This window comes from Sphaerodactylus townsendi, linkage group LG02, assembly GCF_021028975.2.
Source record: "Sphaerodactylus townsendi isolate TG3544 linkage group LG02, MPM_Stown_v2.3, whole genome shotgun sequence".
Lineage (NCBI taxonomy): Eukaryota > Metazoa > Chordata > Lepidosauria > Squamata > Sphaerodactylidae > Sphaerodactylus > Sphaerodactylus townsendi.
Window position 1 is genome coordinate 111,180,315 of NC_059426.1, and position 19,288 is coordinate 111,199,602.

Genomic DNA, 19,288 nt, shown 5'->3' on the forward strand with positions numbered 1-19,288 from the left:
GAGGAAGAAAGATAATATCTTTTAATCTCGCAGGGCTTTAGAAAGCTGGTGTTGGTGTCCCAAATACATCGAACCATTTTCTAAACAGCAAAATAATTTTAAATTAATACCTCTCATTTATATAGCCCTTTTCATCTTGATGGAAGGCCACAGTACATTCAAGACAATCAGTTGTAGTCGATAATGCTGCAAACATTCCCTGAAACATCTCTTTATCTGCTATGGAACTGTAACTTTTTATGCAGTGAAAAGAGGAATGGTTTAATAGACTACAATATTACACAACAGTTTAAGAAACGATGTGGCTGAAAAATACAACAGCTAAACAAAACACAGAAGAAATGTTGCCCAAGCAGCAGGGCCAGAGCTAGAGGAAACTGCACCCGGGGCAAGCGTGCACCTTGTGCTGCTGTCATGCCCATGCCCTTGCCTGCCCCATTCCAGAACACACCCAGAACACCACACCATGCCCCCAGAATGCCGCTGCCACACTCCCTGCCATGCCGCCGCTCCAGCGTGCACCCAGTGCATCGTGCCCCCTGCCCCCTTGGTGCTGTGCCACTGACAAGCAGAAGGTACAATAAGCAAAACCAATGTCAATGAAGTCCTGCTCCAAGTCTGATCTTATGAAACAAGAGAAGGACCATTGTGATTTCCCCTGTGGTTGGATCCTATAACTCTTTGCTTGTCATCCTCTCTTGGCTTTTGAATCTCAGCATTTTCTACATAAGACTATGTCAGTCTGTTTCAGGAAATAACAGCACTAGAATCAACTAGGCCGTAATTGCGACAGGGTGCAGGGCACATGGTGAGCTCCAGAGCAGTGAGCATGCATGCCCTGGGTCGGCTGGGCGACCAAGCCACACCCAGCCTGATCGTGTGATGCACACAAGGGGTGGAGAATGCTCCCTATATATTAGACAGCACACAGTTGTTCCGGCCTTCTCTGATGCCTGGAGCAAACTGAACCAGTGCTTGCTGTTTTTAGTGGAGCTATGCCATTCAGAGGGCAAGGGAAGGCTTGCCAGAAGAGTTTTGGTACTTGTGGATTTGGGGGACTCTTCCCGCCCTCATTTCCCTCCCCTCTCCTTGTCGGGAGGTGGTACGGTCAGTATTTGGCACCAAAGAAATTCAACGGGGGTCGCATAGTCACCCAAACATCAGCAGGGGAGGAAGTAGTGAATGGAACCCCGGGCATTCAGGCTGGTGGGGTTTTTCAGGCCCCGCAGTAGGTGGTATCTTTCAGGGCTGGGTTTACAGCCAGCGCTGAACCCTCCCCTCACTGTCCAAAGGGCTCAGGAGCCAGGGGCTCCACGGCAGGACAGGGGGGGACTCCCTCCACAGTTTCATTGACATCCTAGCTGGTTGCTGCACAATTACCTCCAAGCTTCGCCGTGCCGCCATTGGCAATGACGTGGCCAGGTTGTAGTATACCCGTGCACTCGTTTTGGGCCATGAGATGCCCGGGTTCAGTTTACGTGAGCCAATCTACCCCTGGAGGTGGCCCCCTTTCCCTATTTTATTCCCCAGATAGGGTCTTTTAGTGGTGGTATGGCAATGCCAGGGATTTCAGGGCCCCCGACAGCTGCTCCTATAATTCTGGCTTATATGGCGAGTGCCCACCAGTGCAAGGGTTATACCTGGTGCATCTGGGTAGTAGCCCCTCCCCCCAGGGCCTACTTCAACTGGCTGCAGTATTACACATGGGCATTGGCAGGCTTGGCATTCCTCCTGGTGAGTTTGGCCTTCATTCAGGATTGCAGCCGCCACTTTGGCTGCCTGCGTTGGCTGTTTCCCTGTGCAAAATCCAGGCGGTGGGTCTTTTAAGGCTGTTAGGTTACAAAATATACAGGAAATTTCACCTGTTATTTAATGTCTATGGAGAGCCGCAAAACAGGTGACCCGGATTTGGATCATCAGGCACAGTAATGTCCACTGGGTGGGCCAGTATGTTTTCTCATCTGCCTGGGATGCAGATTTGGAACTTGGAAAGGATGTGGACATTGTTTGGCTTGGCTAGCGGGGTATGTACTGGGAGTCTCTGTTGCCCGCTATCCAGGGGCCCCCTTCAAAGGTTTTGTGTGCCTCAAGTGATTGACATCCACCTCAGCGAGAATGACCTCCCAGCTTTGAAAGACCTGGAACCATCCTTTTGAATGGCGGCCAACCTCCGTGAGGTGATGGAATTTCTACAAGGCATTAAATTAATTTAGTCCTGCCTCCTCCCAAGGCTCTTGTGGATGGAGCTGAAAAAAGGGAGCTGGAAAAAAGTGGTTGTGGCATGCTGAAAAGTGTGCAAGGGGGAAGCGCAGGTGGTCTGGGAGCTTGGTGGTAATGTTATCCCACACCCAGGCACAACCACTCAAGAGCAGGTGCTCTTTCGCTCAGATGGTGTGCACCTGTCCGAATTTGGCTGGTTTGAAGGCTTGGGAAGTGTGGTGGGTGGGTCAGCTCTGTAGTGATTGGGCAGAGGAGCACATACTTGTGGGGAGGCCAAGCTTGCACTCAGGACCTCCCCGTGGTTGGGGGCCTCCTTAAGAGGCTTGGGGTGGGGAGGGCTCATGGTGCATGCTGCAGAGGCCTCTGCAATTCGAGCCTGACACCCCAGCAGTTTGGGGGCCACAAAGGGCGAACGCCCTGGTGGCCCAGTACCTCTCCATCCTCCCCAATAGGGATTGGGGTTGTTGCTGGGGTCAGCCAGGGGTGTTGACCGGCTGCTGAACAGATGTGCTCCTCTTGCTTGCAACAGAGGAGTGCATCCTTTTGGGGAGGCCAAGCTTGCGCATGGGAACTCCCTGTGGTTGGAGGCCTCCTTAAGAGGCTTAGGGTGAGGCGGGCTCATGACGCATTGTCTTATTCTGGCATGCAAATAATTTTATGCCTGAATAAATTCAAATCCAAATTTTACCAAATTTCTAGGGTATTGACGAAGCCTAGAGAGAAGATTAAGAAGAATAACTCATGTGAAAGATGTTGCATCTATAGCAGTTCAATTCTATGTAGTTACTCCAGTTATTCTGTGTGTGTGTGTGTGTGTTTATGTGTGTGAAAACTAGATGACAAGCCAAATTGTTATGTCTTAACTTTCTTCCTATGCAAACATTTTTTTAGAAAAACCAACCTTATGGCTCTCTTTAGTTAATACTTCAATGTGATCCCCCAGCCATAGTCTGAAGTGGTATGGTCCTGGAACATTTAACAATCAGTCAATCATCTGTTTCTGTCACAGGCTGTCTAAGCATTCCTGACATCTGGCTTTTGGTAACGCGCATGATGAGTTTAAGAGGAAAAAATGTACCTGCTTCTCCCCAGGAAAATTTTGAAGTATTATGATAGAATATGCTGCTGTCTAGACAAGCCCCTAAATTTTCTATTCTACTGTTATGTTTTATTAATCCTACTTACACCTGCCGAGATCAACCCATCATTTATCGTTTTTGTGACATATTTATATCTTGTAATACTTGTAGGCAATCATTCCATACTGCATAAACATTTAATTCATTAAACCTTTGCATTATCTAGTGAAGCTGTTGGGAAAAAAAACATTCCAGCACAAAATAGGAATTATGCAGATTTCACTTTAGCACAGGTACACCAAAGTTTTAGAAAATAATGTCTGAATGAAAATAATATTTATACTTTATGTATACTTTCTGAAGGATTTTATTTGTCATTAATTAAAGATGACAGTATTTAAGCAAACACACCTGAGTCAGAGTGGCTGGAAAAAAGAGAAGACATCTGGGAATATCCTTACAGATGAGGCAAGGTTTCAAGGAACATAAGGCATTTAGCTTGGTGTTCATATTCATTGTGGATTCATTTTTTTCAGGAATATCAGATTAGGCTTTGTTATGCACTGTATTCTGACTTGATTTTTCATGTCTTCTTTCTTTCCCCAAACAGTATCAATACAACATCCATAGTTTCTTTCCTTGAAATTTTAAAAAATTAAGCTCTGCAGTTGTACAAAGTAGATCTAGGGGAGGGGGAAGTATAAGAAGGCATTACTTTCTAAATTCAAAGTAACTTCATTCCATTCAAACAGGGTTAAACAACTGTATAACCAAATGTATGGCAACTTTTTGGTCTGAACTTTTTTACTTTACAGTTCAACGGATATTCAGAAAATACACTTACTGGGGGAAAATGCTTTCTGCTGGTAGCCAAGGACTCTGGAATCTACACTACTGAGCTAATATGTGTGCTGAAGCCTCTGTTTCATAGATTCCTCACATTAATACCCTAGCTTTGCTTTAATTAACTCTGGACACAGGAGCAGACCAGAAAGTGAAAGTGGTCCCCACTGGAAACAATGGAGGATGGGAGCATCCCCTTTGGGTGTCCATAACTTTGCCCCTCCTGAACTTAACTTCACCAAACTCAGGTGGTATCATCAGGACAGTTTTTGGGTGATACTTTGATATTATGGTGCCACTAGCTTTAGAAATGCACCCCTGTAGTCCAAAACGTGAAAAAAACACCAAAAATACCACCAAAAAACAAACCAGAATACCTTGCATTCGGATTAGTTCATATTTGGGCAGGACATATGCAGACAATTTTTATCTGAATATGCCCGAATTCACCCCAATTCAGGCTGAATCTGGTATTTGTTTCATCTGAATCTCCAACCCTAGCTCCGAATCAGGGCGCTTGAATTTGGTCTGAATCTTAGCCAACTTGTGCAAATTGGGCCCAATTCAGCCATGCCAAATTGCTAAGCCTACTGGACTCTTTCATGTTAATTCACTTCCTTCCTAAGCTGTGGTGCCCAGAACTAAACACAACACTCCAGGTATTATCTAACCAAAGTAGTATACCAATATCTCATGTGATCTCAACACTACATTTTTGTTGATGCAGCCTAAAAGCATGTTAACCTTTTTTTTACTCCCACATATTAAACTCATGATCCATTGGAATCCCCAAATCTTTTTCCAGCTGAACTTCATCTATAAGTGTGTGTGAATGTGTGTTTTGTCAACACTTCACACTAGTTCATTTTAAACTTCATTTTATTTTCCTGGGCTCAATCCTCCACGTTCGGCTGCATTCTATTTCTATTCTCCAAGTTATTAAATATTCTATCCAGTTTATCACTATAAGCAAACTTCATGAGCACATTCTTATTTAAGTCATTGATAAAGATACTAAATAGCATTGGGGCCAGAACAGAACTCTGATGCACTCCACTTTTCACCTCTCTCTAGGTTGATGGGAAACCACTATCACCATTTGGGTATATATTGAGATTCGACAGTCCAAACTGAATTTTACTGGATCCATCGATCTCGGATACAGATTCGATGAGTAGGCCGAATCTGAGCTGTCCGGTCCAAACAGATCCGAATCCATGGGATCTGGATTACCAGCCAATCTGTGTTTCTTATTTTGCGTTTTTTCACATTTCGGCCTGTAGGAGACATTTTAAATATACTAGCATCTAATGAGAGTCATTTGAGACTGTCCTGATTTCTCTGTTTGCGTGACGATGGGGCCAGGCTATGGGACCCCAAAGTAGTCCCTATCCCCCCCATCCCCTTCCAAATGGGAACTATGAGATGAGGGCTACCCCTTTGAGGGTCCAATCCCATTCTGAACCAAACTGCACCAACTGAGGGTACCGGTAATTCCTATTTAAGGCACTGTACATTGGTACTGATACATTCATAATGTACTTTCTTAGTACTCTGTATTTAATAAGATTCTTTTCTTTCAAGCAAGGACTTAGCTGCATTGTCATCAATAGGGAATTTCTTGAGGGGTTGTGGAGTGCACATCTTTCTCATGAATCCCATTAGGGTCTTCAGGGGCTAGGAGAAGTCTGATGACACTATCTGGTGGCCTGGGGGAACTCTACTCAGGGAAAGGGAGATGGGCCCTGTACCCTTTGGGTCCCAAGGAATTAAAAACCCCAAGCAAAATTCCCAAACCTGATGGTACAATCCAGAGACTCTCCAAGATACCCTGAAAGCCTTGTGACCATACCTTCAGAATGTGCACCTCACAGCCCTCTACTCAGAAATTGACAGCAAATACAGCCAAGCCACTTAAAATTTAACTTTGGGCAAATTTCTGGGTGCTCCTGCAGGGGACGCAGTATTCTGAGATGTATTGGCACCCAAATTATCAGGGTATCATCAGGCACTGTCCTGATGCTGTCACCAAGTTTGGTGCAGTTTGTCTAGGTATGGACCCCCCGTGTAAGTGTAACTATCCCCCATTGTTCTAATGGGAGCTGATAGGGGATGTAGCTGCACCTTTGAGAGTCCATAACTTTGGTCTCTGAAGAACTGCACTAAACTTTTGGGTACTACTGTGGACAGTCTCCTGATGTTACCCCAAGCTCTGGTGTCACTAGCTTTAAAATGCTGGTTTTATGCAGCTCCCACCGGGCCACCTAGCAGGCTCCCCATGTGCAGGAGCGTGAAACATGAAAAACTGAATTTTGTAGCTAGTGGCATTGTTCTCAGGAGTCATCAGAGACTGGTCCCTGATGACACCCCCAAGCTCTGCGTAGCTTGGTCTAGGGGGCCAAAGTTAAGACCCTCAAAGGGGGCCTCTATCCCCCATTGTTCTTAAATAGAGCTATGAGATGGTATACCATTTTGAGGGTCCATAACTTCTAGCCCCTAAACCAAACTGCACTAAGTAAGGCCACAGACAGTCCTCTGATGATACCCCTGATATTCTTTGGTGCTGGATAAGGTTCAAAATGCTTCTGCAGGCACCCCAAAAATTCTGTCTGGTTCTTTTTTCTGCAGACTCTGCATTGGTTGTCAATGGGAATTTTTGGTGGAGGGAGTTGTGGGGTGCAAGACGACATAGTACAGCCTAACAAATTAGGGGTATCTTCAGGAGTTTTGATGACACCATCCAGGTTTGAGGAACTTTGCTTCTATGGGGGCAGGAGAAGGGACCCCTACCCATAACATTGGAACCCCTTGAAGCCAACGGGTCAAATTAAAACCTGGATGTGGTGCCACAAGAGACTCTCCCAAAGACACCCTGAAAGCTTTGTGGGTTTGCCTATGAGAATGTGCACTCCACAGTTCCTCCTCCTCCCACAGAAATTCCTCCCATTGGCTGCAAATGGAGCCAGCCAGCCACCAGCAGAGCACAGAATCTGGGGGGAAATTTCTTTGGTGACTGTGGTGGGTGTGCAGTTTTAGAGCTACTGTCACCAAAAAATTCTCAGACATAAATGTACTGTCTCCTATGATACTCCTTAAGCTCTGGTGAAGTTTGGTTTAGGGTCCAATGTTATGGACCTTCAAAGTGTAGCCCCCTCATCTCCTGCTAGCTCTCCATTGGAACAAATGGGGATGGGCACCCTTTGAGGGTCAGCTAACTCTTGTCTCCTGAACTAAACTGGGTACTAAACTTGAGAGGACTCACTAGACAGTCTCCAGATGATATCCTAAAATTTTGCTGCCATTTCTAAAATTGCGTCCCCTGCAGGCCAAACGTGTAAAAATAATTCAAAAAAATTCAAAAAATAATAAATGGACTCAATTTTCTGGATTTACCTGAATTTTCGGGTATATCCGAATCATTATGATTTGGATTCGGGCATACAAAATCATATTCTTGTATAGCCCTAAAATACCCAAATCCGAATTTTACCGAATTTTTTTAGTATTGACCAACCCTATTTGGGTATGATCTACCAACCTGGCCTTAATCCACTGAAACAATAATAGGGTCTAGTCCATATTTCACTAACTTCGCAACAAGAAATCATTGGGACCAATGTCAGAAGCTTTCCTAAAATCCAAATATACCGCATCTATAGCACTATCATGATTCACTATTAACTCTACTGAAAAAAGAAACTGGATTGTTCTGCCAAGACTTATTCCAATGAAAGTTGCTGACCTGATTTACTGACCTCAGGAACTCTGAACTGGAGAGCACAGTCTCTGGGTGTCAAGTTCTTTGTAAAACCTGATAGTCTCTTGGTCTCCCCATTTTCCTCAGGCAAATCCACTAGTAGCTTTGTGGACTTGGCCATTACTTATGAAGCCTGCATTGATAATCTCTAGTTGTAGTGTCACTTCAGACCATAGATACCTAAAATGAACTCCAAGTATTTGAGAAAGATCTAAGACATCTTTTAAATCCAACGCAAAAGCACCTCGCAGATTGAGGCCCTAAGTGGTTTTAAAGAACAGAACATTTTCTGAAGTGACAAACAGAGGTTGCCATTCAAGTTCCAACACCAGCAAAAGCATTTGGGAGTTGGAAACAGGTAAAAAGGGCATCACATAACACCACAATATCATTTCCAGCCAGCAACTGCATCATTAATGCTCTAGAATCTCCTAGAATCGTCTCATGTGATACGGTAACTTCTACCTCTATGGGTTCTACCTCCTCCACTGAGAACTAGCAGGGAAAGCTCTATATATACCATTATCTTCAATGATAAGTAAAAGGGATGTTTGTAACACTATATCTCATTCCGTGGAGAGTGCAAAAATATTTTTGTATATTAGTATCTCCATTTGGGACAGAAAGGGGGTTAAAATATGTAGCACTCATTTACATTATGAATTATTTGCATTTTATGAAGATCTATTAGATAGACATTATATAAGGTACTGTTCACTGCTCACTTCTGTTCACTGCTCATACATGAAAATTCTTTGTGTGATATAGAAGAGTTGATTTATAATTTTCCCTATTTATATAGTTGCTTGAGCTCCGTGGAAGATTATCTATATCCTTATGTACCTGCCTGACTTTGTATCAGCACAGCAGTAGAACAATCAATTTTATCCAGGAGTAGTTCCCACAATCAATTACTACACTGTAGGAGATATCAAAGCTGTATTAAAAGAGGGAAATGGTAGTAAAATGCCAGCAGGCGTTTAAGTGATGCATTAAGTTCCTATGTTGAGTAACACTGAGCCTGCAAGTCACTATTAAAGCTCATTTATGCTGGCAAACAAGGACATGGATTGTCTCTTGTTCTAAACTTCCAATTGAGAATAAGCCTGTTTTACACAAAGAATCCTTCCGCGACTTCCAAAAGTCGCTGGCAGGTATTAGAGATTTCTTTGATCCCACTCCCCCCCCCCCTAACGCTCCATTAACCTCCAACATCTGTTCTCTCTGCATTAGCCACAAAGGCTCTGCTAATCTCCCTATCTCCTCTCCTTCCCTACTAAAACAGTCATCCTTTAATAGAACAGTGCCCTCTCTACAACTCCCTTTGCTTTGTACTCTGCCCAGCCACAGGGGAACTTAAGTAGCACCGTAGTGCAGAGGTTTTCCCCATCCCAGCACCATGTGGGCCTAAAGTTGGCCACCTGGCCCATTAGAAATTAGTGTGAAACAACTGATGCATCTTACTGTAGCACATTAAATTCTTTTCCTTTCTGTAAAATGAAAGGCTGCTTCCGGTGGGAATCTGCTGGTTGAGTTTTATACCGCTTCAGACGCGGCGGAACGGGCGGCAGGTCGGCGCATTGCGCCACCGGGAATTCTGAAGACGCTTTCTGGGACCGGGCCTTGCATGGACGGGTTCTGAGGCGCAGCTAAGGTACGCCGGGCGCCAAGGAGCTGGTGCCCGACTCAGCCTAATCTGAGTCGGCGGCTACGCTGAGGTTCAGATATTGGCCCCTGCGCTACCAGCAGGCGACAGGGCTAAGGGTGGTCCCAGGCTCGCGACGCTTCGGAGGCCCGGGAGAAGGTGGAGTGCCGGGTGGGAGGTGGCGCAGAGCTGAAGCCAGCTGTCACTACCAGCGGGAGCTTGATGGCCGGGCGCTTCTCAAAAGAGGCCAGCCTGGGAACGCTACTTCGAGGGCCGGCCGGGCGGCTGCGCTGCGAGCAAGGCCAGGCCACGTGCGTATAGGACATGCCTGGGAGACGGGCAGGTTTCTACCGTCTCCAGGGCCGGCCATGACCCTGCCCGTGCAGAAACGGCCTATGTTTCTTGCAAATTGGAACCTTTTTCAGGTGTTTTCTGCTCTGATATTGATTGTGTCATATGTCACTTATGCTGAAAGGTATTAGAAAAAGTATTAGGACAATGGCCAGAATGCCATACTGCTGTGTGAATGCTGTGTCTGGTGCTGTGTACAAAGAGTGTTAAGAAACTCCAAATACTTTTAAAATATGGTGGCTAGGAAGCAAGCAAATGGGACTTATAGATGCCATGTATTGCCAGCATCAAAAGATCTTCACTGACTTCTGCTTTGTTTCTAGAGCAAAGTTAAAGAGCTCATTATTACCTATAAAGCACTACATAGACTGGCACCAGGGCACAAACTTGCTAATTGGTTAAGATCATCATTACTCTGTGTCTCCCAACCTTAGAGGCCAGTTGGATGAACACCAAAGCAACTCAGTAGTGGTACACCTACAACTGCTTGTCTGCTTCTGCAATTATTTTAAATTTTGTACACCAAAGCAACTCAGTAGTGGTACACCTACAACTGCTTGTCTGCTTCTGCAATTATTTTAAATTTTGTTTGATGTACCTCAGGGGGAGTCTTCAACAGTCTTGGGGCCACTTCTGACAAAGCTCTATCTCTGGTATCTACCTTTTTTCACTTTTTAAAAATCCACTGAAGATGTTGGTACCACTAGAAGGGCTTCGTCTGCTGATCTCAGGGCATGGGCAGGTCAATATGGAAGGAGGCATTCCTTTAGATATTTGGGGCACAAACCTCATGGGGAAGAGTTGAGATAAAATATTAGGAAGGAAGGAAGGAAGGAAGGAAGGAAGGAAGGAAGGAAGGAAGGAAGGAAGGAAGGAAGGAAGGAAGGAAGGAAGGAAGGAAGGAAGGAAGGAAGGAAGGAAGGAAGGAAGGAAGGAAGGAAGGAAGGAAGGAAGACAGACTTTGAATGATCGATAAGACTGCCTTTGAAAGTATCTTGGAAACTTCAGTTGCTGCACAGCATGGCAGCTCACTTATTAGTACAGTCATCACATCAGCCTTAAAACAGCTACAGGTGTTTTCCCAAGTGTTCTAATCTCATATAACATGTTGATTCTTACATCTAAAGTTCCATCATAGTTTGGACCTGTATACCTGCTTATCAGCTTCCCATTGTCACCTTATGTAAACAGACAAATGTTTGTAGCAGTTGATCCTTTAATGAGCACAGTATAATCAGCTCTGTGGTGGTCCTAACACTGAGGAACAGAATGCTGGAGGAAACCCAGCATTGTCCCTCTCTTTTATCTTTTTAAGGAGCTGCTAAAGTTGCTTTTGGCCTGTACCAAGGCAAATTTGTTGTAATAGGCCTGTTTATATGGGTTGTTCAATATGGTTTTGAGGCTTATTGTCTAATTCTTCATTCATTGAACTTGGGGGGGGGGGGTTAATTGTATTTTAATGTGTGTGTACTGTTAGTTTTAGAAAATCAAGATATATATATTAAAATAAATACATACGTACTCACACAGTTAATAAAAGTGCTATTGGATATGCCTAAATCCTTAAATCCATGGTACGGTTGGAAGGTACATAATATAGCAAAATTGTTGGAAGCCAGAATCTGGTAAGGGTTTGGATGCAAGCACGTAGGTAAGGGGGTTCTCGGGTTTGAACCCCCCCCCCCATTCATGTCCGAAGCTCCGCGCACCCGTTTGTGGGTTTTTAAAACATTTTTAGTGTTTTTCGGTTTTTGGCCTGCAGGGGGCGCATTGTTCGGGCTAGCAGCACCAAACTTTCAGGGATTGTTTGGTGGACTCTCCTGATGATACTACCCAGGTTTGGTGAGGTTTGGTTCAGGGGGTCCAAAGTTATGGACTCCCAAAGTGGGTGCCCCATCCTCTATTGTTTCCAAAGGGAGCTAATAGATGGGGGCTACTCCTTTGAGGGTCCATAACTTTGGACACCCTGAACTAAATTTCACCAAACCTGGGTGGTATCATCAGGAGAGTCTCTTACTGATACCACCTAGGTTTTGTGAAGTTTGGTCCAGGGGGTCCAAAGCTATAGACTACCAAAGGGGGTGCCCCATCCCCCATTGTTTCCAATGGGAGGTAATAGGAGATGGGGCTACACCTTTGAGGGTCCATAACTGTGCAGCAACTGAAAGTCTCCTAAAGATACCCTAAAATTTTGGTGCTGGTAGCTTAACAATTGCACCCCTGACAGCAGGCACCCCCCAAATTTCCTTTTAAATCCACCCCCTTCGGCATGGATTTAAAGGGAGAATCTGAGGTCCTCAGTTTAGAAGAAGAAGAAGAAGAGTTTGGATTTATATCCCCCTTTCTCTCCTGTAGGAGAGAATTCCAAAAGTGAGCTTTAGTAATCTCTCTTGTCTCCTCTCCCCCCCTCACAAGCAAACACCCACCTGTGAGGTGGGTGGGGCTGGAGGAGAGGCTCTGAAAAGCTGTGTGACTACAGCTCAAGGTCACCCAACTGGCGTGTGTTGGGGGGGATGTAGATACAGGCTAATCTGGAATTCCCAGATAAGCCTCCCACAGCTCAAGCTGGCAGAGCAGGGAATCAAACCCTGGTTCCTCCTAGATTAGAAAGCACCTGCTCTTAACCCACCTACGCCACATTAGGAAAGTGGGATGCTGTTTCACGGTGGGGGATAATCCACCCCCAAACAGCAACACCACCTTTCAATGTTATTTTAACTGGGGGACCCCAGTTCTTCTTTTAAAGGTGGATTTAAAAGGAGATTTTGGGCTCTCCAGTTTAAACACCATTGAAAGTGATGCTGTTTGGGGGTGGATTCTAGCATCACAGCGGCTGCCCGGGGGCAGGGGGGGACTCAGATTTTGCACAGGGCTCCATTTTCCCTCTACGCCTCTTCCCAGAGGGGAGGGCAGAAGGAACTGCCAGCTGCTGGCTGGGAGCCCAGCTGGTGAAGGGCAGGGGAGGGCAGGGCGGGGAGTCTGCCGTCCCTGGCCTTGGAGAGCTGCTTTTATAAGCGCTAGGCTGGGGGCGGGGCTTGGGGAGGCGTGGCCATGCCCTAGGGGTGGGTGGGGGTGTGGCCCCACCCCGACTCCCCCATAAAAAATCTATACCTACGTCCCTGTTTGGATGGGATTTCTCCTTAAAATCCTATGAAATCTGCCTTGAGATTCATAATGGAAGGAGGTGTGATTAAATGCAACAAACAAACAAATCAATTCCTAAGGTATCTGGATGACAATCCATTTCTTTTTCATTTTTTTTAAATTAACTTTCTTGCTGGGTAGATTGAAAGCAACTTTTCAAACTTTATATTAACAAAAAAGCCTGAAAATTAGGCCAAGGATGCATTGATCTGAGCTAGGATGTTTTGGGAAGACAGCCAGGGAAGTGCATGAGTAATGGAGCTGCAGAGTCACAGAGAGCCAAGTTCATATTGGAAATGCCTGATCAATCTTTATTTGATCGATAGACATGCTAATCATCATAGGCACAATCTCTGGATAACATGGATAATTGATAAGCCCTTTAATATGTCTCACTATCATGAAAGTCCTCCCATATTTAAATTTTAGATTATATTAACATTTTGTTTTCTGTACCTGGAGGAGCTATGAGCCTGCACAACCTCACTTGTAGTACACATATATCCATTATTATAAGAGGCTTGAGAGGTGCTAAAATATAACAAGAACTTGGATTTGATTGGACAACTTTGTGGCTGCTAGGAGAAAAGTCAGTAGATTATTAGGATCAACCCTTAACATTTGCTAGTTCACCATTATGAAGTTTCTTACTCATGGTTTGTTTCCAACTGTATGGTACAACCATATGGTACAACTCCTAAATGTGCAACCCCCCCCCCTTCCAAATATTTGGATTACTCTGGAATACCAGAAGCCAGCATTTTCAGTCTCCCAGGACTGGTTTCCCTCCCCACATTCCCAATTTGTCTATGTCATTTGCTGAAGATTGCAGTAACAAAAAAGTTGTTGGATCATGGACGGCAGGTATACCTAATGCTTTTCAATGGGCAATTCCAAGTGGCTAACATTCTTGCATTCGTGGCTAACATTCCAAGTGGCTAACATTCTTGCATTTGTATCTGCATAGCTATGGAGATAGCTCCTCAAAAATAAAAGAAAGGAAAACTATATATTGCCAGAATCAGCAGGACTAGCTAAGTACAACTACCGTGTTTCCCCGAATATAAGACAGTGTCTTATATTAATTTTTGCTCCCAAAGATGTGCTATGTCTTATTTTCAGGGGATGTCTTATTTTTCCTGTGTTCTGTTCGTCAGGCATGCTTCCAAACAAAAACTTTGCTATGTCTTACTTTCGGGGGATGCCTTATATTTCGCACTTCAGCAAAACCTCTACTATGTCTTATTTTTCGGGGATGTCTTATAATAGGGGAAACAGGGTATGTACTTTTGAGGCTGAAAAGGGGTCTAGGGTCGGAGCATGTTGAGCAAACATCCTGAGGCAACCTTCAGCAAGTGGTAGCAGGGAGAATCCCTTCAGCTGCACACAAAGTGTCAGGCGCAAGCTGAGGGTGAAACTGACTAGAGAGCAAAACAATCAGGCAGGAAAAATAAGATGCCTCCAGATCTCTGCATTCCACACAGACAGGCTTGGGGGAAAAAAGTGTACTTTGAAGCGTTCTAAAAAAAAAGACACCTTGAGAGGAAATAAGGCATTCTGAGGATGTCTTGGGGGGAAAAGCTGTGCAAAATTCCTTCCTGAGATATTTTTTTTAAAGGTCCTCAGGTCATCTTATTAATTTTGTGTGAAATAGACCAACATTACCTTGATATCTTATTCTTCATCTAAAAAATCTTGCAGCAACATGCATGAAAATATCCATTTTTTTCCAATCAAAAATGTTAGGAGATTATTGAGACTGAGATTTAGGGTATAGTGACTGAGACAATTTCATAGATGTGAGTGTAATTAAAAACAGTCTACTTACACCACACTAATTTTTACAGCAACTGCATGTTTCTCTTGTTACTTTATTGTCATTCCTCTAAAATGAGCTCAAACATTTAATCATGGAGGGCAAATATTGAAACCCAATGTGGAGCACAAGTTAGGATATGGGACTACTAGAAGAACTGGATTCAAGTCCCCACTCACCCATGAAATTTACTGGTGACCTTGGAATGATCATGATCTTTCCTCCCAACCTACCTCATAGGTTGTAGTGAAGCTAAGTCAAAGCAATAGAGAATTATCCATGCCACCCTTGCATGAAGAGCAGAATAAAAATGCAGATGGCATCAAGGCTGTTCATTTAAAAAATGCACTTGAAATAGGGTGATGATATTATTTAAATGGGAAGAGAGATGGAAACGGGAGCGAAAATAAGAACAGTCAGATGGACAGTACTGAAATGTTGGTTTCATCTATCATGTCTCAAAATGTGAATAGCATTCTATTGTGCAAGTAGAAGTATCACTGAAAATGCCAGGATATATTTTGATGCAAGTCTATGCTATTAGAAAGTTCAAAAAAATTAAAAAGAAGTTGCCTTTGGTACAAAGGAGATGACACACTCCCTGAGATACATAGAGCCCAAGCTATGAAAGCTCAGAAGGCAATAAGGACACAGTACTGATCATTCATTGAAACTAGTATACAACAAAAAAAAACGAAAAAAAAAACACTGGACTAACTTTAGCTACTGAGGGGATAAGCAAAATCTTCTATAAAGTAAAAAAAGAGGATTAAGTCAAAAGTAGAAGTTGCTCTTTAATACCCTGTGAGGGGTGATAAAAAGTTCTCCACCTTCAAGACAGTGAATATATATATCTAGCCAGAACATTAAAGAGCAAAAAATGTGCTAAATTTTTGAATGGATTTTGCATCACTTTTCCAATTAGCCACAAATTACCCTCACTGCTGTGTTGCATAATTGTGATACTTAATAAATTGATGTTCTCAATACTTAGCCAGTATTTACTTAACACCCAATCACTATTTTATTAGCTGGAAATGAAGTGCCATATGAAGTAGGACACTTAATATTAAGTGCTGATCATAACTACTTGTTAGTAAAACCAAACAAAATTTCTCTTTGGTGTGAATTGGATACCTTGGCAATGTTCTCTGCCATTTTTGTCATCTCTGCATCCGCTCTGTAGTTCTACAGTCAATTTTTTTTTGGATCTTTGGCAAAAACCCAAAGACTATAACTACTTTGCTGGATAAATTATGATCAGCATAGTAATGAAATTAATAAAGATCAAAGTTGGCTTAAACAAGTTATGTGCTATTTTATCAATTTTTACCATAATTGCCATAAGTTGTTTGCTGGGATGTGGAATGGTATAGTGTAGCTCAGTTTCATCAGATCTCAGAAACTAGTCTGGGTCAGTACTTGGAAGGGAGAATTCCAAGGAAGACTGGGCAGACAAAGGCAACGGCAAACCTCTTCAGTTTAATTGCTTGCCTTGGAAACCCCACCAGGGGTTGCTATAAATCAGCTACAACTTTACACACAAACACAACTTGTTTTGGAATGAAATGGAATTGTTTATTTCCTATATGAAATGACCATACACAACTGAAGATCAACAGAAGAACTGTAGATCACATGCCATGTTGACAGTATGTAAGGGTTCAGCATATACAAGCCATTTACTGTAGCTATTGGTTGATAATCTTTTGAGCATTAATTATCTGAAAGCCACTGGATCAACTTAATAAATAAACACAACACTGTAACAGGTTTCCCACAGTTATAAGGTATAGTTGGGGTAGGGGGTATGAAGGTTCTGGGTACACTGTTATAACTTCTTACTTCATTTTGAATTATGGGATTGCAATTTTTTCATGTGTTGAAATCTTTCTTCTCTGATTGCATTCATTCACATCTTTGAGTCTATCTATTGTTTATGTTTTTGCATTTTTCTCTTTAAAAAACTGTAAACAAAAATTATACATTAAAGAAAATTGTGACGCAGAGTGATTTTGCATCATAATGATGTTTCATGACTCACTAAGCAATATCCGACACATCCCAAGTGTTCTACTATATTGAAGGGTCCTGAAGCCAATCAATACCCTAGAGTTTCTATTCATGAAGTTTGATCCAATCTAGCAATCATCTGACATGTATTTTTTTATTTGTTCAATTTTAGCACACCGCCCCATCCCCAGGAAGCTCTGGGTGGTGTACAACATAGTCATCATACAGTACAATACAGTACATTGTGTACTAGTCCTTTTAAAACAGGATTTTTCCAAGTCAACCCAAATACTTTCATCATAAACCAAGTGTCAGAGTCCGTGCACAACCATTACATGACAATTTGGGTATTTTAGAAAGGAGCGCCTGTGACTTATCACGGGCGCCAATGCTGCTGGGGAAGGGACAGCCCCCTCGGTGGCTGCCACCTTTCCTGGCCTCGTGAGCTCTCATCTGGCCCATGAGGCCCTGCTCTGGTGGCCACACAGGCGCAGAGAGTGGCAGGGGTGCAGGGACAGTGACATTGGGAGTCCCCCCTGACATCACTTGGAGGAGGCCAGGAAGCCCATGTAAGGCCATGCTCGGCCTTTGTGCCTTCCCTTTGCCAAAGCCGGACGCATTCTCACCCACCTCTCCCTGGTTGGGTTGTTTGTTAATGTATGTTTCAATTTGTTTTCGGTTTGCGCATGCAGGACTGATCTTTATATTTGGGGACATCAGGAGAGATACCCGCTTTGAGGGAACCTCCTTAAGATGTTTTGGGGTGGAGCAAGCCAATGGGTACCATGCCCAGATGTGGGCTTCTATGGCTTGTGCCCCTGACAGCAAAAGAGTCTTCAGGAAGTCTTCTGGAACCTCACAGCTGCTCCATGTTGCAATTTTTCTCAGCAGGCGGGCTGGAGAAAAATTTAGGTTGCTGGGGGACAGCAATTGGGCTGCCCAGTGTACAGATCAGACCCCCATGCTGCACCTTACACTTCTGTTTTACCTTGATCCAAAAGGCTATGCCAACCCCTTTTTTTATCACACAAGATCTTGTTGTTGTTAATTCAGGGTCATCTGTGGGAGGGTTATAAGTTACTCCTCTCAGGCAGCAAGAGAAGCTCATAATTACCTGTGCCATCATATATGCATTTTCTGTCTTGGTCTCTCAGTAACAATAAACTCTGACTTATGTGGAATGCTTCACATCAATGTCTTACTATCCTATTGTAACCCATAAACCCCCAGAGTTTCTAAAATATATTCCAGTTTGCCCTGTTTTTTTACCCATGTGTGTGTCTGTATTAATAAAGGATTTGTTGATGTTCTCCTCCAGGAAGCCTGCCCAGGTGTGTTTGCGCGCCTGGGAAGATGTAAGTATCTTTACTTTGGGCTGAGGGATGTACAAATAAGAATGGTATTCATTTGATTCTTTCTCTTTTTATTACATACTAGCACGCCCGGCCACGCGTTGCTGTGGCTGAGTCTGGTGAAGTGGAAAAGAAAGAAAAGGGGAAGCGAATGGTTCGAACATGTGTCATTGCACAATGATTGCAGGGGAGGGGAAAGGGCCCCCTTGCTCCCCTCCCTCTCTCCCATTCCATTGCATGGCAACCTGACCGGTCTCTCCCTAACGTTCCCCTTCCTCTGCTTGGGTGGGTAGGCCATGTGCAGATGGCTGGTCCTGTCCCTTTCACTCCCTTCCCTTGCAGGCGAATTATCTAGCGTAAAACACGCTGGGAGGCATGAGCTACATTGTGTTCAAATTTCAGAGCGTTTGGTCCAGCAAACCCCTGGACCCTCCCTCACCTTCCCCTTCCTCCGCTAGGGTGGGTGGGCCATGTGCAGATGACCTGCCCCATTCCTTTCACACCATAAGGCAGTGGTTTTCAAGGAAGGCATGGTTGGTTCCCTTGTATCAGAGAGTGTTGCTTTGATGGCCAGCAGACGGTGCTGTTGCGGAACAGAACTGTGGCTCCAACTGTCACAGGTGTGGCATGTACACAATAACTGACACAGTTGTGACATGTACACAACAGGAGGTGTGGAAACAGTATGGAAACCTGGCCGCACGCGAATGCGACGTTGTGTGAAAATTTCAAAGCAATCGGTCCAGTAGTTTGGGAGACTACCTGTCAGCAGAAAAACGCACTGATAGATTTTTATATATATAGTGTGTATACAGGCCATATATACACACACACATGTATAATATAGATGTATTTTAGTTTCCTTGGTTTTACATTGGTTTTCTGGGAACAGCCACGATATGAAATCTGGCCAACACCCTCCTGTCACTTGCCTGGCAGGTATACCTATCAACATAAACAAAAGACTTTTTGGACTTACAAGTGATGGGATTAAGGTGTGCCTTGGCCATTTGGAAGACATCACCCTACTTCCCATTGGACTATTTGAATTTTCCACTAGCAGAATCT

The 19,288-nt window shown here is 43.9% G+C and overlaps 1 long non-coding RNA gene across 5 annotated transcripts in view; it reads right to left on the bottom strand.

Annotated features, from left to right (window-relative positions):
- The window catches only part of LOC125425882, a 47,147-nt gene that overhangs the window by 14,185 nt on the left and 13,674 nt on the right, over nucleotides 1-19,288 (bottom strand). For 3 of the 5 annotated variants that reach the window (XR_007243469.1, XR_007243470.1, XR_007243466.1), the window contains exon 1: nucleotides 3,711-4,084. The exons of 1 other annotated variant lie outside the window; for it this stretch is intronic. This is a non-coding gene — a long non-coding RNA (uncharacterized LOC125425882). Of the gene's footprint in view, nucleotides 1-110; nucleotides 492-3,710; nucleotides 4,085-19,288 lie in introns of those variants that run through there. One more of the 5 variants, XR_007243468.1, reaches the window with a different exon arrangement.